Genomic DNA, 17,183 nt, shown 5'->3' with positions numbered 1-17,183 from the left:
AGCTCCGCATCCTATGAAGCTTCAAGTGCGGCATTTGTGTGGGATATTAAGCTGGACCTGCATGCTGAGGCCCATCTATGGGCTTGAAACATTTTGGCAACAGATGCATTGAGTGCAACAATATGACGATAAAATTCTGGCAACACCACAAGCCCCATAATGCAACGCGAGCATATCTGAGAAGCCCATTGGAGGGCATGAATTTAAAAATGGGGGGTGTGTCAGCACCGCACTATAGACTGTCTTGCCTCTGAAGACGTGCATCAAGCACAGAAACGCGTCAGGCATCGAACTTTCAGTCTGCTGTTAAACGCCGATCGGCATGCTGTTCCAGCTTTCACTGTGACGAATACTCGAGACACAAATGCAGAGTGCGTCTTTGTCCTGGGGGCAAAACTTTGGAGCATACATTTTAAGCGGCAAGCCCAGCCGCTGAAGGCGCACCACCTCGGAGTCTGGGGGTCAGGAGCTCCGCATCCTATGAAGCTTCAAGTGCGGCATTTGTGTGGGATATTAAGCTGGACCTGCATGCTGAGGGCCATCTATGGGCTTGAAACATTTTGGCAACAGATGCATTGAGTGCAACAATATGACGATAAAATTCTGGCAACACCACAAGCCCCATAATGCAACGCGAGCATATCTGAGAAGCCCATTGGAGGGCATGAATTTAAAAATGGGGGGTGTGTCAGCACCGCACTATAGACTGTCTTGCCTCTGAAGACGTGCATCAAGCACAGAAACGCGTCAGGCATCGAACTTTCAGTCTGCTGTTAAACGCCGATCGGCATGCTGTTCCAGCTTTCACTGTGACGAATACTCGAGACACAAATGCAGAGTGCGTCTTTGTCCTGGGGGCAAAACTTTGGAGCATACATTTTAAGCGGCAAGCCCAGCCGCTGAAGGCGCACCACCTCGGAGTCTGGGGGTCAGGAGCTCCGCATCCTATGAAGCTTCAAGTGCGGCATTTGTGTGGGATATTAAGCTGGACCTGCATGCTGAGGCCCATCTATGGGCTTGAAACATTTTGGCAACAGATGCATTGAGTGCAACAATATGACGATAAAATTCTGGCAACACCACAAGCCCCATAATGCAACGCGAGCATATCTGAGAAGCCCATTGGAGGGCATGAATTTAAAAATGGGGGGTGTGTCAGCACCGCACTATAGACTGTCTTGCCTCTGAAGACGTGCATCAAGCACAGAAACGCGTCAGGCATCGAACTTTCAGTCTGCTGTTAAACGCCGATCGGCATGCTGTTCCAGCTTTCACTGTGACGAATACTCGAGACACAAATGCAGAGTGCGTCTTTGTCCTGGGGGCAAAACTTTGGAGCATACATATATATATATATATATATATATATATATATATATATATATATATATATATATATATATATATATATATATATATACATATATATATATATATATATATATATATATATATATATATATATATTTATATATATATAAATATATATATATAAATATATTACCTACTGGCAGTCGCCAGTAGGTATATATAGTTAGGATTTTTTTCCTATGGGATTTTTGAAAATTCTATGTCAAATAACTTTGGCGTTTGTGGATGGAATTGGCTGAAATTTTCAGGAAAATGGCACATTTTGTTTCTGAGCAGCCCCTGAAAATTTGGGGTGTTTCGTCAAGGGGGGGGCGAGAAAAAAGGGGGGTCCCAAAACGCGTTTTTAACATTGAGTTTTCCATAGGGCGGTTGGACTCACTTTTAGCTCGAACGGCTGAATGGATTTACATGAAACTTGGCAAAATTGTAGATATGGTTTGCCCGGCGTGCCTTTGCTATGTCTCAATATATGTGCTCCAGAGAATTTTTAGAAATTAACGTTTTAAAAAACAGATATATCTGTGACAGCGCTCCGGTTAGCGCTCCGGTTCGCGTACCTGACGCGTAACGGAACTTCACGAAGCGAAGCTGATTGGCTCTCCGGTGTCTGTCAACATTCTAAACAGTCCGGACCGGCCGCCATCTTGTCTCTCGGTAGGATCGAGAGACAAGAGGAGGAGAAAAACGAAGGGGGAATTTAATGAAAGGGGGCAAGGTAGACCCCTCTTGACCCCCTAGGAATGATGTTGGGGTTATTAAAGGGTCCCGTGGGGCAAATAAAAAAAATTTGATTTTTCGCGGTAGAAGCGCTTCCCGGTACGCGAACCGGGTCGCTCACCGGTAGCGTAACGGGAGTTCGCCATTTTGTGTTTCGTTTTAATTAAATCACAAGATGGAGGAAAAACAATGTGGGAAATGGGTATATGGGGGCACGGGAGACGTATCCTGACCCCCTAGGTTTTCTGAGGGTGACTGAGGAGGCTCATATATGTTGATACATGTCTTCCAGCGGCTGCGCGTGAGCGGATTTTTTTTTTGCTGCATGACGTCTGTTAACGTTCGATTCGAAGGAAATCAGGAAGTGTTGACCGCCATTTTGTCACTGCGAGTAAATATATTGTTCATTTCAAAGCGTTGGAACATGGAAAAGGGAGAAGGTAGAGATCGTCTTGCTGCGTAGTTTTTCTCAGGGTGTGCAGTAAGGCCCCGGTTGTGCTTATACTCACGGTGGGGTCTTCGAACACTTTAGCAAATGATGATCCAAGCTGAGGCAAAGGAGGGTGTCAGTCGGGGGGGGAGCAATGGTGCAGTTTTCACTTCCATGTCTATGTGCTAAAATCTGGTTTGCGATGTCAACATAATCGGCGCCACCTTGTCCCCACTCAGGCACGTACGCTCTAGCAAGCAGCAGCCATTTTGAAAGCGCTATGGCCCCTCTGCCCCTCGCCGGTCCCCAGCGCGTCTCCCTGGAGCTACGAACACCCCCCCTCTCTGACCACCCCCGCTCTCTCTGTGGAAAATTAATCCGTATTGATAAACATTGTCTGCGCCATCTTGCCTTTTTTTCCAATGCCACACTTTTGTCATGCACAGCAGCCATTTTAGATGCCTTGACCAGACCCACTCTCTGCACGCCACCGATCCTCAGCACGGCTCCCCACCCTCGCAAGCATCTCCCCCACGCACTGGTCACCCCCGCTCTCTCTCTCATGCATGGGCCATAAACCTCCCCCCATCTGCGCTGCTTTTCCCTGAGAATCACACCCCGTGCCCGCCCGACACCTCCCTTTCACCCTATTCACTACCGCACCCTCTGACACTCCTCTTCCTCTGTGTCCGATTGTCCAGGCCGGTCCCAGGCTATCACCTAGCCCTGCGGATGTAGTTTATGGCCCCAACTGTAAAGAATCACCCCTCTTCAAAGGAGTTATAATAGATCAAGGCCCCCACCCCATGAGATCCGTCACACCACACGCATTCCGGGAATCGGCGGAATGTCCTGCTGTTCCTACTATCTGATAACGATCCTGTATTGTGATTGGGGAGGGGATTCTCACTGTAAGGGTGTGTGGGACCGAGCCTGAAGCAGAAGATTCCAGGGATGCCTTTCTGCACATCAAAGTCTTCACAAGAATGTGTCACATGTAATAAAGCAATAAACCTGTGTATAAGAGGCCAGGCCTCGGAGATGTGGTCAGAGCACCTCCCGAAGACATTCTGTGTGCGTGTCCGAAATGACAGGCTCTCCTCATGAGAAATAAACCCTGTTCTTGCGTTCCAGCTTCCAGCGCCTGTCTCTTTATTTGGTAACTATTTGCTATGGGAAATTAGAGGCGTCCTTGCGCCAACAGCCTGGTCATTGGACAGTAACTGGCTGCTTTTCCTCAATTGGCGTCCCAACGCGGGGCCCATCAGCGACATGTGGGTTCAGTAAGAGAGGTCCTGACGACGGGGTGAACGTCTAAACGATTGGAGTATACCTGCCTGGAGAGGACCCTCGTCTGCCTGCCGATCGAGTGAACTTCACCGATTCTGAACGGACCTCTCTTGAGTGACCTGCTGTCCTGACTGGGACCCCAAAGGAGTGCTGTGGTAAAACTGGAGTAAGAGGACGATCGGGCGCTGGAAGGGGAAGGCGAAGAACTGTCCTCGTGGTCCGGGTAAGGTTAAGTAGGACGTTTTATACGTCTGATTGGCAGGATGGTTTTATCCACCTGATTGACTATTTGATTGATTGTTTGTATCGGAATTGTTTGAAAATACTAGTATTATTCGATTGATTGGTTTGTTTAGCCTTTGTCGCTACTTGATACATTGGTCCTCTTTGGAGATTCTCTGTCTACAAATGGAGAGGAATACGAAGATTCTCTCTTCCTTTGCAGGTAGTGTAGGGTAGGTAACGCGGACCTTTGTCCCCCGTTGTAACCCGTTGTGCCTATCTCTTTCTCACCATTTGATTGTTTGATTGTCCGAACACTGGTTGTTTGATATTAGTTCTTTGGAGGTATTCTCTGCTTACAAATAACGTGGGATAGAGATATTCCGTCTAGTCTTTGCAAGCAGTGAAAAGATAGGTAGTGCGGACCCTTGTCCCCCCTTTTGTAATCTGTCATGCCTATCTTCTCCCCACTGATTGGTAATTGGTTCTACCTGGACCATTTATTAGAGGTAGCTCATCCGGCCCCACCGGAGGGCACCCCTAATAAAGAGGACATATATATAAAATACGGATTAGCCACGGTACCTTCCTAGCAAATTATGGCAAAACGAAAGGAATCGAACAAAATCAGTAGGCCACTGATAGGATCCTTTCTGACCCTGCTAAAACAAGAAACACCAGGAAATAGCCCTCCGCAAAAAGTATGAAACCAGGGGGAGGAGCCAAGCTCGTGGTCGGGATGGCCGCGAGGTAGTTCGGCTCCGCCGCCCTCGCTGCCTAAGCATGCTTGCCCTACCACCCACCCCGCCCAATAACCGACAAACCCTATACAAATGAAAGTCTGCTGATACCCACTATCGGCGTCACCAGATTGGGCTAGATCACGCACAATTGGACTATGTCTTTTTCAGGTTATACAGTAACATCTTTGTGCTCGTTGCCACATTACAAATATATAGCACTCCAACAAAGTAGTAGGATTATAACACTTTAATAACTTATAAATATATACAACGCTCCAACAAAGTAAACACGTTAAAAAAAAAAATTTTAAACAACTATTTACATAGCAGCCTGCTGCAACATCCATCTTAAAGCATTCACCGTCCGCTTGACACTGTCCCTGCCCCTCCCTCCCCGGAGTAGCAACAATGGGCTGCTTTGGGCTGTCTTTTAGTCGGCTTTGGGCTATAAAAAGCCTACAAAATCCGTCGACCTGTGAGGCGGCGTCAGTAGCGGACCGTTGTGCGAATAGGCCGAAGGCAGCACAACGCGCCGAGATCCGGACGGCACTGAGGTGGTGTCCAGCAAGTTGCCGCACTGGTCTGGCCATCCTACAATGCTGTGCCGAAAGACGGCGTGGGGCGCCCCAGGGGGGGAGGCGGCGCGAACGGGCCTCCCCCGCCTCCCCAGGTGGAGGCTCCTCAGCTGCAGTGGGGCGCCCCTTGGCGTTTCACTCGCCATCCAGCTGAGTTGCGCCCGCTCTTGCGGCACAGTGCCTCACCCGCCATCCAGCTGAGTTGCGCCCGCTTTTGCGGCACAGTGTCTCACCTGCCATCCAGCTGAGTTGCGCCCGCTCTTGCGGCTACAGCGTCTCGCCCACCAACCAGCTGAATTGCGCCCACTCTTGCGGTGCAGCGATAGGCGGCTGCCACAGGACTCTCAAAATGGCGGCCGGCTCTTCGGATTTGGGCCTGGTCCACTAAAATGGCCCTGGGACACCTTGGAACTCGGACACTTGCCTGCTAGGGCATGGGCCCCATTCCCGAAAGCGTCCCCTCAGCCTTGAAGATTCTACAAAAGTCACCGGGGACCCCGACTCCCGCAGGCTTCCGGTGGGGAGCGGCTGCCATGATTGCTTGCGGAATGGCCACGACAGAGCCACGAGATGGTGGTGCTCTCATGCTGACGCCAGCTTCAGTCTGAAACATCCAGAAACACTGTAGACTACCAATTCGATCAGTTCCGGTGGAGCCCCAACGTGACCCGGTAGGGAAGAACTTGCCCTCCCCTCTTTTGACTGATGGTTCTTGTTGCCTATCTCTTCTGTTGTCATTTAACGGAACCTTTTTTGACTGCCGAAAGGGGTTCTGGTCCGACCGCTGGTTGGTGGAGACATTTTGACTATATCCTGGACCTGCCCTGCCTCGCCCAAAATGTCGCCGGTATAAATGGGACTCGCAACTCCTTGTTGTGTACTGGTTGCCCAGCCTTGATATCACGAGATACGTATGCAGTTTTGAAGCACATGGCGGGCGGGGACGAGTACTGATTGAACATTTGGACATCCCTATTGATATTAAGTTTTGATGTGTTATTGATTACTGTACTATTGAAAGTTCGAATTAACGTCACCCATGGTACTTGCTCGCAAATGTATATCTAGATAATTTTATTGTAACTGGCCCTGTCGTACTTTAATTATAAAATTTACGTCCACCGATTCCGCAACTGTTAGACACCTTAGTTCTTGCAACCTAATGGCCCGCCCGTTACGTTCTTCTACAGTGTAAATGTCCCCTCATCATATACGATTCCAGTTTGCTCCGTGGCCGGCCCACGTGGTTATAGGCCCGTATTTGTATACTGATATTTTCACAATAAAGGTTTTTAAAACAAAACATGGTAGTAGTACCTAGATTGGTAAAGTTTTGAATAATAGCCACTGTTTTCCAATCAGTAAAAGGCAAGTGAAATAAAGCAGCCCGATTACATGACGGCTAAAAGGTATAATACGCAGGAATGCTGTAAAGATAAATGGTCAAGGGCTGTTGTGTTTTCCACTCCTGCAACATAAAGTGATCGATAAGAATCCGATATTCAGGCCTATCAGCGACTAAGACAGCAGGCCGAGCCTCTTTTGCTCAACGGCTCCCTCATGGGACGAAGAAACGCCCTTTTTCTCGAAATAGGAATATTTTACTTGCAGGACAGTTGTAAATTTCCCGGGAAAATACATTAGCCTGGAACATTGTTAGTGATAAACTGTAAATGCATCTGGGTCCTTTGCTTTACAAGTCAGAGTGAGAAAAAAAAGGTGGGGCTTTCATCATTTGGGAAAAAAAATGTTCTAAACCAATGAAAATTTAAAAAAAAATAAAAAAAATATATATTACAAAAATATAAAATATATTTTTGAATTAGAATACATTTTACAGCTTTTGATATTTGCTATTAAAAAACCATTGAAATTCACTGAAAAAACCATAGGTTATAGACCATATATAGTTAGGGATTAGCATTTACAAAACCTTGAAAATTCACTGAAAAAACCATAGGTTATAGACCATATATAGTTAGGGATTAGCATTTACAAAACCTTATTTTATTCGCACAAAACCATTGAAATTCGCATATATAGTTAGTTGCACTAACTATATATCGCGCACCCGCAATCCACTGCTGATCATGTCACATATTACATCATTCATGACATGGTCAGTGACATCACTGATGACATCACTGATGACATCTCAAATGACATCACTGATGACAACATCCAATGACTGTATGTTTCTGTAAAGTTAAAATATGTCTTACATATTGAAGAATGAGTGGATGTATAAGTGTCTGGATGAAGGATTTAGTAGGTGCATGACTGACTGTATGAGTGAGTGATTAAATGTGTCTCACTAAGGGCATGGGTTAGTGACTAAACTGTCTTAATTTGTGCATCATTATGTCTGTTGTTCTGTAAACTGCTGCATGTGTTGATCAGTAGCTATATGAGTAACTATATGGGTTATTGATTGGTTGCCCAAGTATTTGTATGGGAGACTGAGTGTGTGTGGCTGGGAGGTGTATGACTCTGTGCATAGATGTGTGAGCAGTTGATTCACTAGATGTATGGGTTCAAAAGTGTATGTGGAAACAGCTGTATGGGCGGTTGACTGTGTGCATGAGTGTATTGGTGAGTGAATGGATATCTCAGTGCTACATGTCAAAGAAAGTACATATGTAAAACACAGTACATGTGAGAGTTGACATATATAAAAATCTGTGCATAAGAGCCAGTGAATGTGTGAGTGGCTGTATGGATCATTGTGAACTTGTATCAGGGATTGTATAAGAGAGTAAATATGTGTTAGTATATGTTTGAATAAGTAAGGTGTGTATAACTGAATAGTTGAGGAAATGGAGGTGTGATTGATTCTTTGCATGACTGACTAGGTGTGTGAGTAACTCCATGGATGAGTGACAGTCTGTGAGTGTCTGTTTACACTGAGTGTATCTAAGGTTATATTAGAGTCTGAAGAGGTTCATCGTATTATCACATGAATGATGTCATCAATGATGTGATCAGTAATGTCAAATGAGATGTCATCAGTGATGTCATCAGTGATGTCATTTGAGTTGTCATCAGTTATGTCATCAGTGATGTCATTTGAGATGTCATCAGTGATGTCATCAGTGATGTCACTGACCATGTCATGAATGATGTAATATGTGACATGATCAGCAGTGGATTGCGGGTGCACGATATATAGTTAGTGCAACTAACTATATATGCGAATGTCAATGGTTTTGTGCGAGTAAAATAAGGTTTTGTAAATGCTAATCCCTACCTATATATGGTCTTTAACCTATGTTTTTTTCAGTGAATTTTCAAGGTTTAGTAAATGCTAATTCCTAACTATATATGGTCTATAACCTATGGTTTTTTCAGTGATATATATATATATATTGCATTTGACCGCCACTGTTCCCACACTGACCTGAGAGGAAGGGCGCTGCAGACCTCGGGGACAGGCACTGTGGAGTTCGTCGTCCATCGACCACCCCGCCCTTCTGTGAGGCGCAAAACTACATTTACTCCACTCCCTTACACCAGCAACCCAGGTATGCCGAGACAGTGCATACTGGGACATGGAGTCCGCTACAATCAACACGGACTACAGACGCTGCGCAGAACGCGTTAAAGGGAGGGAACTCTGAGCCTGCAGATATTTTATCACAGATGGGAGCTGATTGTGATTGACTCGTTTAGGAGGAAGGCGCTGAGGAAGGCTCTCAAGCCGAAATGCATCCGCCACTACCTGGACTTCTGAATAAAACGGCTACCTGAACCCAAACTCCCCGTGTGGCCGCTTCTCTTTTCTTCGGAAGGGGGTTTCTTCATTTAATCTGCGGAGCCAGACACACAGCAAGGCAGGCCCTGCAGCTTCAAAGTGACTATGGGATCTACTGGCAACAAGCTGCTTGCAGCACAAAGACACTCGAGGTATCGATAATCCCATGAGTCCGCCATGAGTCTCGGAGAAGCGGAAACAGACTGAGATATTTTATCTCGACAGGCAAACAGTCTCGCATTTGACCGCCACTGTTCCCACACTGACCTGAGAGGAAGGGCGCTGCAGACCTCGGGGACACGGGACAGGCACTGTGGAGTTCGTCGTCCATCGACCACCCCGCCCTTCTGTGAGGCGCAAAACTACATTTACTCCACTCTCTTACACCAGCAACCCAGGTATGCCGAGACAGTGCATACTGGGACATGGAGTCCGCTACAATCAACACGGACTACAGACGCTGCGCAGAACGCGTTAAAGGGAGGGAACTCTGAGCCTGCAGATATTTTATCACAGATGGGAGCTGATTGGGATTGACTCGTTTAGGAGGAAGGCGCTGAGGAAGGCTCTCAAGCCGAAATGCATCCGCCGCTACCTGGACTTCTGAATAAAACGGCTACCTGAACCCAAACTCCCCGTGTGGCCGCTTCTCTTTTCTTCGAAAGGGGGTTTCTTCATATATATATTACCTACTGGCGTGTCGCCAATAGGTATATATAGTTAGGATTTTTTGTCTATGGAACTTTTGAAAATTCTATGTCTAATAACTTTGGCGTTTGTGGACGGAATCGGCTGAAATTTTCAGGAAAATGGCACATTCTGTTTCTGAGCAGCCCCTGAAAATTTGGGGGGGTTTCGTATAGGGGGGGTGAGAAAAAAGGGGGGTCCCAAAACACGTTTTTCCCATGTTAATTTCCATAGGGCCTTTGGCCTCACTTTTAGCTCGAACGGCTGAATGGATTTGCACGAAACTTGGCAAAATTGTAGGGACTGTTAGCCCGATGTGCCTTTGCTAGGTCTCAATATATGTGCTCCAGTGGATTTTGAGAAATTAACGTTCAAAACAAGATATATATCTGTAACAGCGCTCCGGGCTGCGCTCCGGTCCGCTTACTTTTCGCGAAACGGAACTTTGCAATGCGAAGCTGATTGGCTCCCCGGTGTCTGTCAACATTCTAAACAGTCCGGAGTGGCCTCCATCTTATCTCTCGGTAGGATCGAGAGAGAAGAAGAGGTGAAAAATGAAGGGGGAATTTAATGAAAGGGGGCAAGGTATACCCCTCTTGACCCCCTAGGAATGTTGTTGGGGTTATTAAAGGGTCCCGTGGGGAAAATAAAAATAAAAATATTTTTCACGGTAGAAGCGCTTCCCGGGCCGCGAACTGGGCCGCGAACTGGGCCGCAAACTGGTAGCGAAACGGGAATTCGCCATTTTGTGCTTCGTTTTAATTAAATTACTAGGTATAAGGGGGTGCGGGAGACGTATCCTAATCCCTTATGTTTTCTGAGGGTGGCTGAGGAGGCTCATATATGTTGATACATGTCTTCCAGCGGCTGTGCGTGAGCTTTTTTTTTTTTTTGCTGCGTGACGTCTGTTAACGTTCGATTCGATGGAAATCAGGAAGTGTTGACCGCCAATTTGTCAGTACTATAAAATATTTTGTTATAAATGAATCCTTATTGATAAACATTGTCTGCGCCATCTTGCCTTTTTTCAATGCCACAATTTTGTCGTGCACGGCAGCCATTTTAGATGCCAGGCCGGTCCCAGGCTATCACCTAGCCCTGCGGATGTAGTTTATGGCCCCAGCTGTAGAGAATCCAGACATGCCAACCCTCCCGATTCAGGCGTGAGACTACTGATTTCAGTGCTAGTCTCCCGCCTCCCGATTTCTGCAAGCAAAAACCCGGGGGCATATTACCAACAACTAGCGATAATTTTTGTCTCTAACTTGTTTAGAGACAAAAATTATCGCCGCACATCGGCGATTTTTATCGCAGATAAACCTTGCTATTAGCAAGGTTTATCGCAAATGCGATAAAAAACGGCCGCAATGCATGAATATCGCTGAAAAGTCAGCGATATTCATGCATTATCGAGCAAATGCTCTTAGCCATGTTATCCACCTCCCATTGGATAACATGGCTAAGAACTGCTCAGGGCAGGTGTTAGCTTTTGGAGATATTCGCGCTTAGCGCGAATATCTCCAAAAGTTGGTAATAGGAGATAGCGATGTTAGGGACTGTTTCCAGTCGCTAACATCTTGGAACGCCCACTTTGCATGTCATTAGTGATAAATATCACTGACATGCAAAGCGGGGCCCAAGATGGTCCCTATCTCCTTTTAGCTGTCACTAACTGGTGTTAGCGACAGCTTGGTAATAGGGAGATAATTTTATCTCCGCTTTCTTGGCTTTTAAAGCCAAAAAAGCGGAGATAAACCCCCTTGATAATATGCCCCACGATTCCTCGGGGGTTTCAGCTGACAAGGCTTGGTATTGTGTTACGTGGTAATTTTTCCAGGAAACGTCAGAGGGTCGATGCAGGGGTTCTAGAAGGGGTGATAAACCATTTAAGCCTCATGAACAAGCGCATGGTCTTTTAAAGATCTGTGAAGTACTCGGGGCGGCGGTGTGTGTGTGTCCTCTTTCAGGAGCGGGCGGGGGGGGGGGGGGCACTGCCAGCAACTTGCCAGGCCGGGCAGTGTTCAACACTTGCATCACCCTTTCTCTGCCTGCTATTGCGCTCCATGCTTCGGAAAGGTAAGAAAAAGAACGTGCATTTGAGTTTGAAATGTCCGATCCTGTAGCAGTACACTTGCAAAGCCCACACATGACAATAACCTGATTCAAGGCCCCATTCACCCGATTTTTTAAAAATATATAGCACTCCAACAAAGTAGGATTATAAAACTTTATTAACTTTTAAATATAACGAACGGAACAAAAACTGTAAAAACATTTAAACATTTTTGACAAAAAAAAGCAACAATGGTCAGAAGCTGTCTTTTGTGCGAATAGTCCCAAGGCAGCACAACGTGCTGAGTTCTGGACGGCACCCAGGTGATGTCACCTGGGTGCCGCACTGGTTTTTGGGATCCTACAATGCAGCTCAGAAAAACAGCGTGGGGCGTCCCGGGTGGTGCGGAGGGAGGCCTCGTCAGTAGCGGTCTGTTGTGCGAATAGTCCCAAGGCAGCAGAACGCCCTGAGATGTGGATGGCACCCAGGTGATGTCCAGTAAACTGCCACACTGGTTTTGGTATCCTACAATGCTGCTCCGAAAATTGGCGTGGGGCGGCCCGGGGGGGGGCGTGGGGGAGGCGGCGTGAACGGGCCTCCCCAGGTGGCGGCCATCCAGCTGAGTTGCGCCCGCTCTTGCGGCTACAGCGTCTCGCTCACCATGTTGTTGAGTTGCTCCCACTCTTGCAGTGCAGCGATAGGCGGCTGCCACAGGACTCTTAAAATGGCGGACGGCTCTTCGGTTTTGGGCCTGGTCCACTAAAATGGCCGTGGGACACCTTGGAACTCGGACGCTTGCCTGCTAGGGCTTGGGCTCCATTCTCGAAAGCGTCCCCTCAGCCGTGAAGATTCTACAAAAGTCTTGGGGGCCCTCGACTCCTGCAGGCTTCCGGTGGGGAGCGGCTGCCATGATTGCTCGCGGAATGACCACGACGGAGCCACGAGATGGTGGTGCTCTCATGCTGACGCCAGCTTCAGTCTGAATCATCCAGAAACAAGGTGGGGCTTTCATCGTTTGGGAAAAAAAAATGTTCTAAACCAATGAAAAGTGTTATTTTTAGGTCATATGACCAAGCCTTCCATCTTTAGGAAACCAAAAGTAAAATGAACCAATGAAAAGTTTTATAAACAAGTCACATGACCTGTTATGCGGCATAGGGCTACAAAAAGCGTAGAAAATCCGTTGGCACGTGAGGCGGCGTCAGTAGCGGACCGATGTGCGAATAGGCCGAAGGCAGCACAACGCGCCGAGATCCGGATGGCACCGATTTAGTGTCCAGCAAGTTGCTGCACTGGTGTGGCTATCCTACAATGCTGCGCCGAAAGTCGGCGTGGGGCGCCCCATTGGCCTGTGAGGTCGCGTCAGTCAGTGGGGGCTGTGCGTCTCCCCCAAGATGGAGGCTCCTCGGCTGCAGTGCGGCGCCCCTTATCTTTTCACTCGCCGTCCAACTGAGTTGCGTCCGCACTTGCGGCTACAGTAGGCCGAAGGCAGCACAACGCGCCGAGATCCGGATGGCACCGAGGTGGTGTCCAGCAAATTGCCGCACTGGTGTGGCCATCCTACAATGCTGCGCCGAAAGACGGCGTGTCCAGCTGAGTTTCGGTCACTCTTGCGGTACAGTGACTCGAACGCGCCGAGATCCGGATGGCACCGAGGTGGTGTCCAGCAAGTTGCCGCACTGGTGTGGCCATCCTACAATGCTGCGCCGAAAGTCGGCGTGGGGTGCCCCGTTGGCTTATGAGGTGATGTCAGTAGTGGACCGATGTGTGAATAGGTCGGAACCTGCACAAGGCGCCAAGATCCGAATGGCAAGTCCTGGATGTTGAGTGCCATAGTTGAGAGTTCTGAGCAGTGCTTGTAAGACTGTCTGAAGCTTATTTGCACCTGCTGCAGCTTCACTATTGCCCTGGTGTGGCCAAAGGTCGCACATGACATAGGCGGCCGGCTCCCGAGGTCCGGCGGAACTTTTTTCCTTTTCCTTTTTGCTTCTTGTCCCACAATCCGTTTCATCTGAAGACACGACCAGGTCCCTGAATGTGTGCAGGGGGACGTTATTGATTGAATCAAAATGGCGGCTTGACACAAAGCTGACTCAAGCGTTGCTGTTGATGCTATACAGACAAAAATTGGTTTTCAGTTTGTACATTCTTCAGGATTTTTTTTTCCATCCAAGGCTGATTGAGAGTTTGTAGAAAAATGGCTTCAGATTTTCCACATACTACTCTTCAACATTCTTCCTAAATGTAACAATGTGAGACTCACTAGGAGAACGGCTGTTTATCTTTCCTTTCAAAATGCTGCCAACAATATTTTCTGAATGGAAGACACCATCTTGTAGCATAAAGGGCCGAAAGGGGTTCTGGTCTGGCCGATGGTTGGTGGAGACATTTTGACTATATCTTGGACCTGCCCGGCCTCGCCCAAAATGGCGCCGGTATAAATGGGACTCGTAACTCCTTGTTGTGTACTGGTTGAACAACCTTGATATCACGAGATATGAATGCAGTTTTGATGCTCATGGCGGGCGGGGACGAGAATTGATTGAATATTTCGACATCCCTATTGATATTAAGTTCTGATGTGTTATTGATTACTGTACTATTGAAAGTTCGAATTAACGTCACCCATGGTACTTGCACGCAAATGTATATCTAGATAACTTTTTTGTAAGTGGGCCTGTCGTATTTTAATTACAAAATGTACGTCCACCGATTCCGCAACTGTTAGACACCTTAGTTCTTGCAACCTAATGGCTCGTTCGTTACGTTCCTCTATAATGTAAATGTCTCCTCATCATATACGATTTCAGTTTGCTCCGTGGCCGGCCCACGTGGTTATAGGCCCGTATTTGTATACTGACATTTTCACAATAAAGGTTTTTAAAACAAAACATGGTAGTAGTATTTACATTGGTAAAGTTTTTACTTTTAGTCACTGTTTTCGAATCAGTAAAAGGCAAGTGAAATAAAGCAGTCCAATTACATGACGGATAAAAGGTATAATATGTAGGAACGCAGTAAAGATAAATGGTCAAGGGCAGTTGTGTTTTCCACTCCTGCAACATAAAGTGATCGATAAGAATCTGATAATCAGGCGTATCGGCGACTAAGACAGCAGGCCGAGTCTCTTTTACTCAACGGCTCCGTCATGGAACGAAGAAACGCCCTTTTTCTCGAAAAAGGAATATATTTTATTTGCAGGACAGTTGTAAATTTTCCGGGAAAGTACATTAGCCTGGAATATTATAACATATATGTTTTAAAAAAAAAGAGTTCGAAATCAATAAAAAGCGTATTTTTTAGGTCATATGACCAAGCTTTTCATTATTAAAATAACAAAAGTAAAATGAACCAATAAAAAGTTTTATTAACAAGTCACATGACCTGTTATGCTTACGTTACGCGCTGCGCGCCGCGCCCCGGAGCACTTCCGGGTGCGCTAACGCGGCATGTCATATAACGCATTACGCGACAACGTAGGTCAAGAATATAGTCAAAATGTCTCCACCAACCAGCGTTCGGAACACAACCCCTTTCAGCAGTCCAAAAAGTTCTGTAAAATGACAACAGAGGGGACAGGCAACAAGAACCATCAGTCAAAGAGGAGAGGGCAAGTTCTTCTCTACCGGGTCATGTTGGGGCGCTACCGGAACTGATCGAATTGGTAGTCTACAGTGTTTCTGGATGTTTCAGACTAAAGCTGGCGTCAGCATGAGAGCACTACCATCTCGTAGGTCCGTCGTGGCCATTCCACGAGCAAACATGGCAGCCGCTCCCCACCAGAAGCCTGCGGGAGTCGGGGGCCCCCAAGACTTTTGTAGAATCTTCACGGCTGAGGGGACGCTTTCGAGAATGGGACCCAAGCCCTATCAGGGAAGCGTCCGAGTTCCAAGGTGTCCCAGGGCCATTTTAGTGGACCACGCCCAAATCTGAAGAGCCGGCCGCCATTTTGAGAGTCCTGTGGCAGTCGCTTATCGTTGCATCGCAAGAGCGGGAGCAACTCAACTACATGGTGAGCGAGACCCTGTAGTCGCAAGAGCGGGCGGTAAACAGCTGAATGGCGGAAGAGGCACAGTGTAGCAAAAGCGGGCGGAATGGCAACTAAAACGGTAAAGGGGCGCCCCACTACAGCGTGTCTTCAGGTCAAACGGATTGTGGGACAAGGTCCAGAATAGAAGAGTCATCAAAAGGCAAAAAGTTCCGCCGGACCCCGGGAGCCGGCCGCCTATGTCGGGGGCGATCTCAGGCTAAACCGGTGCTATAAGACTTGGGGAGGGGGTCGGAGCCAAGCGTCTTCTCCGAGTCCGTGCCATCACACCGCCCCTCGGGGGCCTCCGTCAAGCGGTTTAGGGAGGTACCATATCACATTGTTTTCAAATGCAGTCAGGTCCACAAACGACACTCACTTACTTTGAGAATAGTGAAGCTGCAGTAGGTGGAAATAAGCTTCAGACAGTGTTACAAGCGCTGCTCAGAACTCTGAACTATGGCACCCAACATCCAGAACTTATGCCATTTGAGAATGGCAGTGACATTGAAGCAACTCAGGGACCAAAACCATTAACGTACTTTCACGTATGAAAATCTTACTTGGGGAGGGGGCAGGAGCGAAGCGCCCCCTCCCAGTCCGCGCCACCACACCGTATGTTGAAAATCTGAAGCCATCGTTCTACAAACTCAACCAACCTTGGATGGAAAAATCTAGAAAAATGTACAAACTGAAAACCAGTTTTGGTCTGCATAGCATCAGTAGCAACGCTTGCTATCAGAGTGCATGAGTTTCATGCTCGATCGATTGAGCTAGCCGGATCGGGCAATAAAAAGTATAAAATAGTTATGTAAATAGTTATTTAATAAAATGTTTTACCCTGTTTCTTTGCTGGTGTGTTGTATATATTTTTAATATTTGCATAGGGTTTGTCGTTATTTTGGGCGGGGTGGGTGACGGAGCCGAGCTGTCTTGCAGCCCTCATGGTGTGGAGCTCAGTTCATCTCACTATTTTCGTATTTCTCATGAAGGGTTGTTCCTAATATTTCTATTTTAGCGAGGTCAAAAAGAGATCCAATTAGTGGCCTACTGATTTTGCTCGATTACTTTTATTTTTTTACACGATTTTTCACGATTTTTCACTATCTGCAAAGACTAAACAGAGTATTGCGACTTTGTGCTTGAATGTAAATAGAGAATGAACCAAAGAGAATCAATTGTAAAACAGTAAATGCTTGGATAACAATCAATCAAATGGAGAGACAAGCAGGCACGACGGATTACAACGGGGGTAAAGGCCTGCGTTAACTACTCTTCACTATCTGCAAAGAGAGAGTACTACTAAGAGAAAAGAGG

The sequence above is a fragment of the Lissotriton vulgaris genome, chromosome 8, assembly GCF_964263255.1.
Source record: "Lissotriton vulgaris chromosome 8, aLisVul1.2, whole genome shotgun sequence".
Classification (NCBI taxonomy): domain Eukaryota; kingdom Metazoa; phylum Chordata; class Amphibia; order Caudata; family Salamandridae; genus Lissotriton; species Lissotriton vulgaris.
The sequence above is the reverse complement of the archived record's forward strand: the minus strand, read 5'-3'. Positions refer to the sequence as shown.